The sequence below is a fragment of the Phascolarctos cinereus genome, unplaced genomic scaffold (genome assembly GCF_003287225.1).
Source record: "Phascolarctos cinereus isolate Bilbo 61053 unplaced genomic scaffold, phaCin_HiC Scaffold_3;HRSCAF=262, whole genome shotgun sequence".
NCBI lineage: Eukaryota > Metazoa > Chordata > Mammalia > Diprotodontia > Phascolarctidae > Phascolarctos > Phascolarctos cinereus.
This window is the reverse complement of record NW_027555736.1, coordinates 245,005,244-245,019,217: the sequence shown is the minus strand read 5'-3', so window position 1 is coordinate 245,019,217 and position 13,974 is coordinate 245,005,244. Positions and strand designations below refer to the sequence as shown.

The window sequence follows — 13,974 nt, the reverse complement described above, 5'->3', positions numbered from 1 at the left end:
GAAACACTGGCTGTAGAAATTGTTTCCCAGCTTTCTAGCGACTTAAAATGAAACATCAGTGAGATTTAGGTTTTGTATTGATGAATATTTTGGTGCTCTAGTTATGGTTCAATGTCTCTGAATATAACATGTAGTTGGGATCTTATTTGAACTGGTTTATTTGGCAAGTTCTTTTTTTTTTTAAAGAAGCTAACCAAAAACATATTATCTTCAGTTTAAAAATAATATTTTGGTTCAATTTAGTTCACATTTCAGCAAATTGGTCTATTTTTTTCACTTCGGGGTTCATAGAGTGCTTTGGTTCAGGTCACTGGTTTTTAGTAGAAAACTCATGAGTGAGTTTTGGAATGGCTTTTAATCTAATTTGAAAATAATCTTTACCCTTTCCTGTATTTCTAAACCCTCTCTCTCCACTCTGATTTATCATTTTACTGTAACTCTATTAGCTGCAAAGCATTTGGGGATGCTGTTACTATGACAGGCTCTGTAGCAAATGAGGCTGCATTGAATTATTTAGCTTTCAGCTAAAGTGGAGGGAGTGAAAGCAGCTGAGTCGGTTCATAACATCTTTGAGTTAATTTGTCCATGGGCTCGGGACTTTTATGATATTTTTTCTTTGTGGGTGCAAATTATGAATTTTAAGACGGCAAAGAGGAAAAATTGTATTTAACTATTTGGTATAATAACAAACCTATGGCCAAGGAATTATCTGTCTCTTATTGTATGTACTTTTGTAGCTACATAGATACAGTGTTGGAGGATCATGAATATATTTAGTATCTGTATTCATAGGAGGTTTTTCCAATCACTAATAACATCATTTCCATCTATTTTTTCTTTCAAAAATAGATCAGGATTTCTACTTAAGACATACAACAGTCTCTGCTTTTGAAGTTGGCCTATTTTCCTTAACAGAATATGTTTGTTATTTTTTTTAAATTGAAGAGCTCCCCTTTCATTTTCTAACTCAAGAAACAGCAAATGGATGCTTAACTTTGTACCAAAAGTGGGTTGTGCACAGCTGTAGTGATGGGAAGCAGATCCAGTAGAGTTATAACTAACAATTCTGGTACTTGGGGCAAGCACAAGACCTCCTTCCCCAGACTCTCATCTATAGAAGCAGCATTAAAAGTTCCCACAAATTAACTTTTTAAGATAAATAGAGTGGCAAGAGAAGGGGAGACCTAAGGAGAGATCTTGGATCTCAGGACACAAGGCCTTGCTGGGGGAGACAGAGACCTTAAACATTAACTCAGGCTGCCGCTGGGGAAGCAGAAGGAAGCTGAAGGAAGCTGAAGGAAGCAGAATCTTGGAAAAGCTCAATCTAGGGTGTGGGGAGCTGGAGAAAGTGGACCATCTGGTAGCTTCCTAGCTTAGCTAATTATTATTGATAAATACATTCTAAATGAATGTTTACTTGCTGATGGAGTTTAGATGTTCTCAGCATTCTCTAAATTTCAGTGACAAAGTTAGGGTTTCTCCATCCTAGTTATAGCTCATAAGAGGGCAGAGGATATGGTAATGTCAATGACACTTGTGAAACCTCTTTCTTATTTTAGCTGCTGTCTTTTGAGAGATGTGGTTATAGAAAGACTCAGAGAAAGTAACACTGGTATTACTTATGGCAGAGATAGTCCTTTGGTCCTACAGTATCTGCCAAAGTTGTCATACTCTCAGCATGGTTCTGTGTCTGATTCTCACCACAATGTGAGAATGTAGCAGTCTCGCAGAATGTTTTTGCTCATTTTCAACATATAAACTAGCTGTCTTTCACACCTGGCAAATAAGCAAGAGAGTGAATGGTATAGAGGAAAGAGCATATTGTTCAGTCTGGAGATAAGTTTTATTCATGCCTCTAAGACAAATTAATCTTATACCATGGCCAAATTGCTCTGGGCCACAATTTCCTCAACTGCAAGTGAAGGGTTTGGACTAAAAATAATCTTCAGGATCTCGCTACAGTTCTGAAATCTGTAAGTGCTTGTTCATTGATTGGTAAGACGCTTTTCCCTGAGGAAGGTTGGAAAACAGCATAATTGCACTCAAGTAAATAACTCAGATTGGTCTATGTTCTATCGTGAATACTGGGAGGACTTTGTAATAGCTAAAACTCTTCAATAAGCATACGCTTTTCGTCTCAACTGCCAATTCTTATAATACCTGTGATTCTCAAGTCAAAGTGACAGGGAAAGTGAGAAACCATTCTTGGGCTCAGGTGTAGAGGAATCGAGGTGAAAGGGACAATGGGGTAATGCATGCTAAGCCTTATCAACAAACATCTTTTGAGCTCCTGAGGTCCTGATACATTAAGCATAGAAAATCGTGACTTTACTAAGGCAGGCTTTGAGACCTCTCCTCTTGGTCTCAATCTATTGCAGGCTCTTCTCTGTCTGCTTTGACAGCATCTACTGCTCTAGTTTCTCCTCTAGCTGTCTGGCCCTTTCCTACCAAACCCTAGGAGCAGAATTGAGTTTTTATGAAGCATCAGATCCCGTTCTCAGACCAGGAGCCAGCCAGCCAGGAGTCGCCTGTGGTGCATGTCTGTTGATTATCGTCATTGCACTGTGTGATCACTACGGGATTGCAGGCTTTGCATTGGCAGCATGGCACGGTTCTCCCAAATACATCAGGTTTGCATAGACACAGTAACACTGAGCCTTTTCCCGCCTCTGAGCTAGGGAAGGACAAAGGATAGCTAGATTGCCTCTGGGTCAATGACTCCAGGTACCTCCTTAACACCAAGATTCTATTGCCCCAGAGAAATCAGCCCCAGTGGTTTGGAAAACAAAAAATAACAAAACACAGAAGAAGCGGCCAATCCCAGGGTATCCTTACTCAGCTGCCATGCTGGGCCAAGAACTGTCAGGGAGCAAGTGCCTGGTTTGAGGGAGCAGAGAAGTCACTTTTTTTTTTAAATGCAACTGGATTATAAGTAAGGGAAGGAAAGGTTGCATAGTTTCCCTGTCTAGGCAAGGGCTCGTAGGAATTAGGCCCCAAACAAGGGAGCCCAATCTTTCCCCGCCGCAGGGGGCTCTTCTTGGGAACGGCTAGCGCGCGGTTGGTGGATGTGTGGAAAGGATGCGAGCGCTGCGGTTCTCTCAAGCTCTGCCCGCTCCCAACTCAAATGCAAGGCTGGAGGCCAGAGGCGAGGAAGGGTCGGTGGCCTAAAGGAGGGCCTAGGATCCCGGAGGGGAGGGAGGAGGAGGGAGGCCAAACCGTGGCCAGGCAGGTGCTCCCGGGGGCCTCGCGAGGGTGATTGGCGGGTGTGGGTGGGGGTAGGCGGGGGCCGGGCCTTGCGCTGCGGGAGCCTGTGGCTCCGCCTCCTCCGCCCCCACCGCGGGACTATCTGGTCCCGGCAGCAGCGATGTCCCCCGGCAGGAATGTCCCTCCTCAGATAATGTTATTTATATCTCTGGGCGGGTCTGTGGCTCGGCAGCACCAGGCGCCCGGCGGCCGCTGTGCCAGGAGCCCCGCGCTGCCCTCCTCCCTCTGCGCCCCAGTTGCCCCGCTGTTGCTCCGGGCTCTAGGTGGCTGCAGTTTCAGCCCAAGTGCAGGTGAGGAGTACTGGGAGGGACGAACTAGAAGCCCGGGAGGAGGAGTCCATTGCGCGAGGAAGCAACGCGCGGGGCTGTGGCCCGATGGGGGCGCGTGACGGGAACGTTGGGGGCCTGAAGGAAGGAGTGGGGGGGGGACGGAGCCCGGGGCTCGTGGGCGGCAGAGGCAGTGGCTCCATCGAATAGCCTGGGGTGCAGGGAGAGGTACGGGCTTCCGAGGTTCCCAGCAAGCCAGGCGCTTTGGAGACGCAGATCCTGGAGTCTAACAGCCCTGGGCGGGAGGAGCTGGGAAGGGCACAGTCTGGGTGCGGGTCCTTCGCAGTCTCCGGAGCCCGGGCGGGGTTGTGTTTTGTGTGCTCACTAACCTCCGAGCTACCCTCCTAGTCCCTTTTGCCGACCCTTCCTTGCCTGCCCCCGCCCCGCTTTCATCCTCTTGGGGCCAATTAGCTCCGCTTCTGTGTAACTTAGCATTCCCGCTTCCCGGACCGTAGGACGCCCAGTAAAGAGAGAACAGTGTAATAGGGTGGCAGGCCCTGGGGGGCACCACACTCTGTGCATGGCTGGCTGCAGCGGGAGAGGGAAAAGGCTCCTGACCAACTGGTTCTCCCTAGCCCTTCTGCACCTACTCCAGCTCCCGACTCTTCCTAAAAGAATACGCACCTCTCAGGAGATACTTGCGATTTGCATCTCCCCGACCAGGACTTGACCCAGACAAATAGCAGAAAGTCGGAGAAATAACGAGAACTTAGGTACGAACAGTGCAGAGCTCCCAGGATCTTGGGGTTGGTGGGTGGTGAGGGGAGCAGAGTGGAGGAGGGTTAAAGTTACAGTTTCCGTGACAACGAGTTTCAGGTAGGGCCTTGATTTATAGCCTATTAATAACGAAGCTTCTGTTTGGAGTGAACAATTCTAAGTGCTGGGAGTTAATAATAATGCACTTAACTGTTGCTGAAGTCAAATGAAAAGGAGCCACTGTTTCTGAACGTGTAAATTTTAGATGTTACAGACATTATTGGGGGGGGAGGTGACAATATTTGCATACTGAGAACTCTCATTAAAGCTTAAGTGGGGACATAGGGAGGCTGTCAGTCAGCCCTGAGCTGTAACAGTTCTTTTCCAGAGTCAGGGTTTTATTCTTTGCTTTCTAAGGAATGTGCCGTGGGTGGCACCTAACTGACAAAAGCTAACTAACGGGCTACAAATCGAGATTTCTCTGGTGTGATTTCTTAATTCTGCACCAGACACCTCTGGGCTTCAGAGGTATTTCTTGGTGGTATTCAAGGATCCTTCACTGATGCGATAACAGCAATAATAGCATGCATTTATATATTCCATTGATATTTTACATACCATATATATTATCTTCACAACGACTTGTGAGATAAGTATAATCATCCCCATTTTACACGTGAGGAAATTGGGACTTTGAGAGGTTAGGTCACATGTCATTAAGGGGCTACTTGAACCTAGGTGATCTGTCTTCCAGACCTGTGCTGTTTTCTGCTTTACCTTAGTCAAGGAACTTTCAATCCAAAGACCACAATTTCTTTACTAATACAGAGACATTGAGGCATAGTCAAAAGCTTAATAAAACTGGAATCAAGAAGCTTAGATGCCAGGTCTGACACTACCTGTGTGACCTTGGGCACATAAATTTCACTTTTCTGGGCTTCAATTTTCTCACATATAAAATGGGGAGGGGGTAGTGATCTGGATGACCTCTAAGGCCCCTTCTAGATCTAAATTCTATAGTGCCATAATGATTTCAGCAAACAAACAAAGAAAAAAAACAGGAAGCAGGCCGGTTTACTTAGGTTGTAGGTGAAGTTCAAGGGTTGAGATATTTATAGTTTTTTGTACATGTTTCAGGTATTTGGAACTTGGCTATAGGATGGGTCCTTGGTTTCAGAATTTTCCATTTCTAGGCCCCTGGTTCAGATTCTGTATCTTGGTCAGTATAGGTTGAAAAGTGTTGGCTGGCTGGGAAGGGTGATTCTGATAACATGCTAAGAAATTTTAAGCCTCAGTCAATTAAAGAGAGGGTTGATGCTTCAAGGACACACCTATACCAGTGTAGACAGCAGTTACAACATAGATTTTTTTGGGGGGGAGGGGAAAACCTGGAAATAGTTAGGAAGGTTTGATAGTGCACTTGAACAAAGGGATTGGAAGGCTGTGGAAAACGCTTAGAATTTTGTTGTTGTTTGTCCTTTTTAAGGGCTGGGTGAGATCCTAGAGGTCATCTAGTCCAAAGTCTCAGGTAGATTTTTCTTTAGAGACCTTAAAATAGCTTTTTTTTTTAAAAAAAAAATTAGGACAGCTTTTAGTTGATAATTTGTGTGACTATGCTTCTGACTATTCACGGCTGGTATATAATTCTAGCCCATATCTTTCCTGCCTCCATGATTGCTTCCTGAAACTTTGCCAGGCCAAAACACTGAGGTTTCTTTTCTTCCTGGTAAGAAGAGAGAGGGCACATCTTCTACTTTTGCCGTAATGAGCACTATGAATCTTTTTAGGATTAAGAAGTTAAATCAGTTTCATGGAGGGAGGAGGACACATAATGATTATTCAACTCTGAACTTCATATCTTTCTAAATTTCCTTCCAGTTTTGATAATTTATATGCATTTTTATATAGTTGTAGTTAGTGTGTAATACTCTCTTGAGGTGTTTCAAATCAGATGAGGCATAGCATAGAGGGGTGTGTGTGTGTTTGTGAAAGAGTAGTGTGCAAAAAAATGTATTAGTCTTTGGGATCCCTGTCTTAACCCAAACTTAACCACCAAACAACTTTTGAAGTGGTTGTGTTTTGGGGGTGTGTGTGTGTATGTTCTACACAGAACTCCACTAACCTCCCCCCCAAATCATAACTGTACTTGGTGCTTTCTGTGGCCTAAGACCCAAAATTCAGAGAGGCTAAAAGTGACCCAAGATATAGGTGGGGGTGTGTGTGTGTATACATACATATATATTTCTATATATATGTATGTGTGTGTGTATACATACATACATATATATATATATATACGTACATATATATATATACACACACACACATAATTTCTATTAATGTTTTCCTGTAGCCTCAAATTTATGGTCCATCATTTTCAAATTTATTTGAAAGCACCAGGAGTAAGAACTGTGGTGGGAAATTTGATTCTCTGAGGAAAGACAGTGAGGTATGTGTACATAAGGGCAGAAAAAACATCAGGAATCAGAAAATTGTATTTTGTCTCAAAATACTTTCCTGATTTCTGAATGATGTCCCCTAGCCTTTAAAAACAAGGAAATTGAGATAGAAAAATTAAGGGACATGAGATCTGGGTGTCAGAATTGGAACCTAAAACCTCCTGGCCATATGACAAAGATGGTTCTTTCCTGTGACAGCTGTCACACTAGAGGAATGAGGCATTCTCCTTTTGCAATGCTAGGGTCAAGGGAGGGGAAGAATTTGGGAAGGTCTGCTAGCAGAATAGTAAACCTTTCTTTGCTGCTCAAAGCTTTTCAGCTTCTTTATACATTTTTGCTCCTTCCCTCTATGAGCAGGATATGTAACCCTTATTCCTTATTTAGAATAATTCCTGTACCTGTGTTCTTGATCTCTTTCCATCTTGTCTTCTATTGGCCCCTTTACCTCTGTTAACAAACACTCTCAGCCATGACCAATACAAAAATATCCTTCCATTAACCCTTCCAGTATATCAGCGCCCATTTCTCTTCACTGCTAAACTTAATTGAAAAAGTTTTGTATCTTAGGTTTCTTCATTTCTTTACCATTCATTCTTTCTCCAGCCTCTTGCAAACTGGCTTCTGCCTCTATTGCTCGTTGAAAGAGCTTATCAGTGACTTCCTAATTGCTAAATCATAGGATCATAAGATTTGATTTGATAAGGAACCATAGAGATCATATAGTCCAACTCTTTTCATTTAAAAAAATGAGGAGGGGCACCTAGGTGGCATAGTGGATAGAACATTGGCCCTGGAGTCAGGAGGACCTGAGTTCAAATCCGGTCTCATACCAAACACTTGACACTTCCTAGCTGTGTGACCCTGGGCAAGTCACTTAACCCCAACTGCCTTAAAAAAATAAATAAAATTTTTTTTAAAATGAGGAAACCAAGGTCCAGGGAGGTTGTCATTTGTCAAGGTTGTATAGGTAAATGAGTAAGGAGAGCCAGAATTGAACTCAGAACTTTTGCTTCCCAATCAATCAAAGACAATTACGCAATGCGTTTTCCTCCATTGGACTTTTTCTGGTTCTTAGCCTCATTCACCGCTTTGCAGCTTTTGACGTTGTTTAGCCCCCCTCCCCTTTCCTATTAGAAACTCCCTCTCCTCTACCTTTAGAGATTACCACATTCTCTTGGTTTTTGGCCTCTCTGCTCTTTTGTCCTCTTTGTTGGCTCCTTGTGATCTTTCTGGTATCTTAATGCAGATGCTCCTCAGGGACCTGTCCTCTGTCCTATTCTCATCCCTCTCTATACTCCCATGGTGAACTAATTCACCTCAAAAGCTTCAACTAGTGGCTCTAGGCTGTTGACTCTTAAATCTATTTATGTATAAGCTCGAGACCCCTGTCCCCCGTTGTTTGCAATATATCTATATGGCTATCTCACCAGTGCCTAAAACTAAGCTTGTCCTAAACTGAGCTTATTTCTCTTTACCCCTGTTCCTCCTCCCGACCACACCATCTCTATGGATGTTACCACCAATTACCTGGCCTCCCATATTCAAAATTTTCTCCCTCACTTTTCATAGATAATCAATTACCAAGTCATGGGTAATCTGTCATGAAAGTTTTCTGTCTTCCATTCTAGCCTTTCTATTACCATTACTACCACCTTATTATAGGTCTTTATTACTATCTAACTGAATTATTGCAACCTATTCCATTCTTTCCCCTTCCAATGATAGGATAATAGCTCTAGAGGTGGAAGGTACCTCAGATGTCGCCTAGTCCAGGCTTTCTTAAACTTTTTCCACCTCGACCCCTTAGCACTTCTTAATCCTCTAGTCCAACCATTTTACAGATGGGGGAACTTAATTCAATAAGCATTCGTTAAGCATCTACTATATGAGGCACATAATAGATGCTTAATGATTCATTTGCTATGCTGCTGCCAGAATGATCTTTTTTTTTTTTTAATGCATAGATCTGTCCATGTCACTTCTCTGATGAAAATCTTTCATGAATCCCTATTGCTTGGTATATAAAGTTCACTTTCCTCTGATTGGTCCTCCACAATTTCCAGCCTCATTTAATCTTTTCTATATACTCTGTGCTCCAGGCAAACAGGAATTCTCTGCTTCCCTACTCTGAACACACTCTGCACTCTCATGTGACTGAAATGTCCTTCAGCCCCATTTTTTTTTCTGTTGAATTCCCACCTATTTTCTAGGTCTCAACTCAAATATCACTTTTCAGGAAGACTCTTTTGAATTCCTCTAGTTAATGACTTTCCTATCTGGATCTCTCGTAATATTATTTTTTTACCTCCCTAAGACACTTACCATGTAATAGTTTTATTATAGTTTTATGTATTTGCATCTTACCCTTTGCTAGGCTGTATGGTATTGAAACTACATATTCCTTATTCCTAGCACAGTGCTTTGCACATAGTAGGGGCTTAAATGTTTGTTGAATTAATGAACTGGCTCAAGTAAGTATTTAGTGATTATTGTTGTGTAAATATAAAATGTTCTGTTACGTTTTTCCCTTTTTCTATTCTTATTTCTTAGTCCTTAGGCAGAATACCTGAGGTACTTTCCAGTGTCAGCCAGTCTCAGCTACATACCATTCACCAGGGGATTCCTAGTCTTACAACTCATGAACTATTTTAAAACCCAAAGTGTACAGGAATGTTCCCTTGCAGAACCATCTTGTCCACTTACGACATTCCGATATCATCTTCTTACATTCCTCTTCCTGGTTCTCTTGGCTGCAAATATAAATGATCAGTGCACATTCCTGACATTGTTGCTCCTTTTCTCTTTCTTCATTCCCCTCCCTCTTCTCTTCTTCTTTTTCCTCCCCATGAGTTCCTTTTTCTTTCCCTATCACTCTCTTTCCTCCCCATCAATCCTTCTTTCTCCTCCATCACTCTCTTTTCCATCACTCCCTCTTTCCTCTCCTAGCCTTCATTTTCTTCTTCTTCCTCTCTCCCTCTTCTTCTCCATCTCCTTTTCCCTTTCTCTCTTTTTAAAAATTTAAAAATTACTAATACCTTTCCTTAATTTCTGGACACGTACCTCGCCCTTCATGAGTCTCTTTTGTAACAGAAAAACAGTTCAGCAAAGCCAGCTAAGTGACCACATCTGACAATCTATGCAGCATTTTGAGCCTATAATACCTCAACTGTCTATTCAAAGGAGAAAGAAATGTTTCCTTATTTGTTTTTGGAGGGACAAAATTTCACTTCCTTTTTCCCCCCTGATCATAATATAGATTTCTTTGGCTCCATCGTAGTGTTTCATTATCACTTTGCATTTCTGCAGTCTAGTCCTAAAATGCAATTTTCTGGGTAGTTAACAATCAAACAAATCTCTTGTATATAATATCGTTTTAAAAAAAGAGTAGCAGAAGTCACATCTGGATGCTATTAACTTCCATCAGATTATCTATTATCTTTAAAAATAATAAAGTATCTAGTTGTCTCCAGAAGAGTAGTTACTTTCAATACTCTCAACTCTAGGTTTCCCACATAAACGAAGGGGAACAGAGACTTGGATATCAAAAACATGAATAAGGTGAAAATAATTTGTAGTTGTCTTTAAAATATATTTTTGTACTTAAATTTGGATATAGTGTGTCTGATCTGGGAATTCACAGCCATGTAAGTGGAATAAGAGAGACTGAGAAGATCTATCAGAGGCATAATAGGAAACTGATCAGATGTTCTGCCCCTATGCTCAGCTCTTCTCTGTTGCCTAAAAGCATTTGAGGAATGAGCCACCTCTCAGATGGGTAAAAAAACACTTGCCTGAGATTGGCTGCCTGTCTGGTACCTAAGTATAAATTCATCCATTCAATGAAGTTTTGTTGTTTTAGCCCATCCCAGACTTACTGTTGTTAATTTCTTATTATGGGTCCAGCAAGGTCGAAGTTGTGGTTTTTTTTCTGTCTTCAGTGACACATTTAGATAGAGTTTAGTTGGTTTCATTTGAGTGGGTAGAGTTCAGAGATTTCTCTTTAATTTACCTCTCGAATGCAAACGTGGCCCTGTGAATGCGTGAATGATATCGCCATGGATGCATGTTAGTCCTTTGCTCATGTGACCTCTAGGTCACAGGTGGGGCCTTTATATAATGTTACATACAATTTAAGTAAATCAATATTAAGCACCTGTAATACACTTTACTAGGCTTTGTGGCTACAAAGATAAAAGCAAAGAACAATGTCTGCCCTCAAGGAGCTTACATTCTGCTGAATATAAGCTTATATTTTAGGAGGGTTGTTTCTTGACTCTCTTTTCCCTGAATCATCCCGATCATGAGCTTCTGGATTCTTGATTCCCATTGGGGAACCTGTGAAATTTTATTAAAAATTGAAATTTTTGCTGAGGAGTTGACATGGAATGGAATCATTTATGTAGACTTTTTACTTGAATACACTGAAAAGGGATTGTTCTGTTGGGGACGATTCATGATATCTGTTTGTTTTGGTACAGAGCATTAGATGTGCAGGTGAAGATGTGTTTTTGCTTGATGTTAGTACTTAAATTTCTTTCTATATTATCTTTAAGTTGCAGAAGGGGAAAATACGATATCTCTTTGCTTTTTTTAAATTTTGAAGTCTTCTGTCTTATTACCACATGACATTCCTATCAGCTGTCATAAAATAAAGCAAGATTGAGTTTGGGTGTTTATTGATTGGAAAACTAAGACAGGAAGTATTACACGCGGTTCAGTGGTTGTTGTTTCATTAATCGGAAAGTTGGTGTGCAGTGAGAAGAAATAATATCTGGCTAGTTATCTTTTTGGTCTATCAAACTCTGCTTGTGGTCATTTTAAATCTTGAGAATGCAGGCAGGCAGGATACTCATCAAATTCTAAATGAGCAGAAAAATGAAACAAAATGTCACAAATACTTCATTTTGTTGGGAGTGGGATGGGGGATGTGAATAGAAGGGGTAGATAAGTGGGCGTTCTCTTATTTTGAAGGAGTCTGTGTCTAGTACTTACATGTGCATCAGCAAAACCTTGGTTTAGATAGCTACTGTGCATCATTATAAAGTAGAGCCCTGCTCTGGACTTGTGATTTCATTGGTATAGGGAACTTCTGGCATGGAAACTTCCTCCTTTAATGAAACTCTTGTGTGATTTCTGGTTTTAGAGAGTTGCCTGGGGGCACTGAGAGGTTGAGTGATAGTGAATATGGGCAACCAATTGGTTATGTGTCAGAAGTAGAATCTGAATCCAGTTCTTCCAGACTCTAAGGCAGTTTTTATCATGTTGCCTTTTAGAAATAGAGGAAATTCGGAGAACATTTTTTCACCAAACTTTGGAAATATAGAATAACAAAAGTGATGACCATTATATTAATAAATATAACAAAAACTCTCTGAAATGCCAGTACTAATGTTACCCATATGGAATACTTGTGATTAGAATTGAAGTAAATTGTCACAGTAACTTTTTTTTCATTTAAATTTTTTTTTTGTGAGACAGTCGGGGTTCAATGACTTGCCTAGGGTCACACAGCTAGGAAGTATCAAGTGTCTGAGGCCAGATTTGAACTTAGGTCCTCCTGACTCCATGGCTGGTACTCTATCCACTATGCCACCTAAATTCATTCTCACAACACCTATGCCAGAAAGTTCAGATTAAGATGCTGCAGGGATGAGATTTAGGTTTGAGCAAAAACAAATCTTAGAAATGTTTTGAATCTGCTGCTGAGAGTTTTTACCTTCTTTCGTGTTTTTAGCCTATATATTTATACATATATATATGAATCCATGAAAATATATATTCATATACATATATGAAATATATGTATGTATTTCATAGGATTGAAATTTCATCAGCTTAGGTTGTTTTAAAAATTGGTATGGTATATCATTATAATTTTCTACTGATCCAGTGGTTGTCTGGTAAGTTTTGGTTATGGATATGTTCCATTCATATTTGGTGTGGAGGTTTGTGTTTTGGTTGTTTGTTTGTTTTTTACTATAAAGCACACATATCTTATCTTTTTTGTGAAGCTTTTTCTATGTGCTCTAGCCCATAGATCTTCCTTCTCTGAAGTCCTTAGAGCACTTTTTGTCACTGTTACATATCATATGTAATTTATCATATCATATTACATTATATCCTATCATAGATCTCGTTTCCTTTTATCTCCTGTCATCTCCCATGTATCATACCATGTCATATCATATATCATATGTATCATGTGATTCTTCCTATTTCAAGAATTGCAATTTTGAATCATAGTAATTAGAAGCATAGTAATAAATGGAAGGCATTTATTACATGCCAAGAAAGACCTAGTTTCAAATTCTGCTTCTGACACATAATATCTCTGATCTTGGACATGTAACTTAGCTCCTTTTACATGAGGCAAATCATTAAGATCATAAATTACAGATAAGTTGCTACACTTCATTGGAGAGGGTTTCCACACCAAGAGTTCCCTACACCAATGAAGAAATCACAGGTCTGAGCCCATCAAAATGTTTAACTTTTTAATGTGTCTATCTGGTGTCCTGAAATAAGCTCCTTGAAGACAACAGCTGTGTGATTTTTACATTACTTCTTTATGTGTCCTATAGAGTAAAGCACATAGTAGACAATGAATATTTGTAAGTTCATTCTGGAATATTTACATGAACAGCCTTTTGCTCCTGAGCTCACTAGTGGGGTGGGGAAAGGTACATAGGAATTATGAAGAGTCCAAGAAGCCAGCACAACCTTGTAATTATTAGCTTTTTTGTTTTGTTTTTAAAAGTACTCCTTCCTCATTAATATGTAATTTATATTAATGAGGACTCTTCAATATAATCATCATTATATACATTTCTTTGCAAATATACCTGTGATGGTTAGTACCATAGAAACAAAGATTAGATATATCTTGCATATTGACAATGGACTTTAATTTGGAAGTGAAATAGACTGTGAGGACCCTAAGATTAACTCCCAAGGATTATTTTCTATACTAATTCTCAAATCTACTTATCCAGCCTTAACCATTCTCCTGATCTCTTCCAGTCTTGCATCTCCACCTGGACATCTTGATCTGTATGTCCTAAAGACATCTTAAACTTAGAATCCCCAAAATTGAACTTATACTTTTTTCCCACCTAAACCCTTACCTCTTCCTAACTTACCAGTTGCTGTCCAACCTAGCTGTCATCCTCTACTTCTCCGTCTCGTTCTCATCCCCACCCCTCCACCCCAACTAATTTGTTGCCAAACAA

At 40.6% G+C, this 13,974-nt stretch overlaps 1 protein-coding gene across 1 annotated transcript in view; it reads left to right on the top strand.

Moving 5' to 3' along the window:
• Positions 1-3,338: 3,338 nt before the first annotated feature.
• Positions 3,339-13,974, top strand: part of SPTB (spectrin beta, erythrocytic) — a 167,013-nt gene continuing 156,377 nt past the window's right edge. The window contains 1 exon segment of the mRNA XM_021004711.2: positions 3,339-3,554. The gene's annotated coding sequence lies outside the window, so the exon portion shown is untranslated.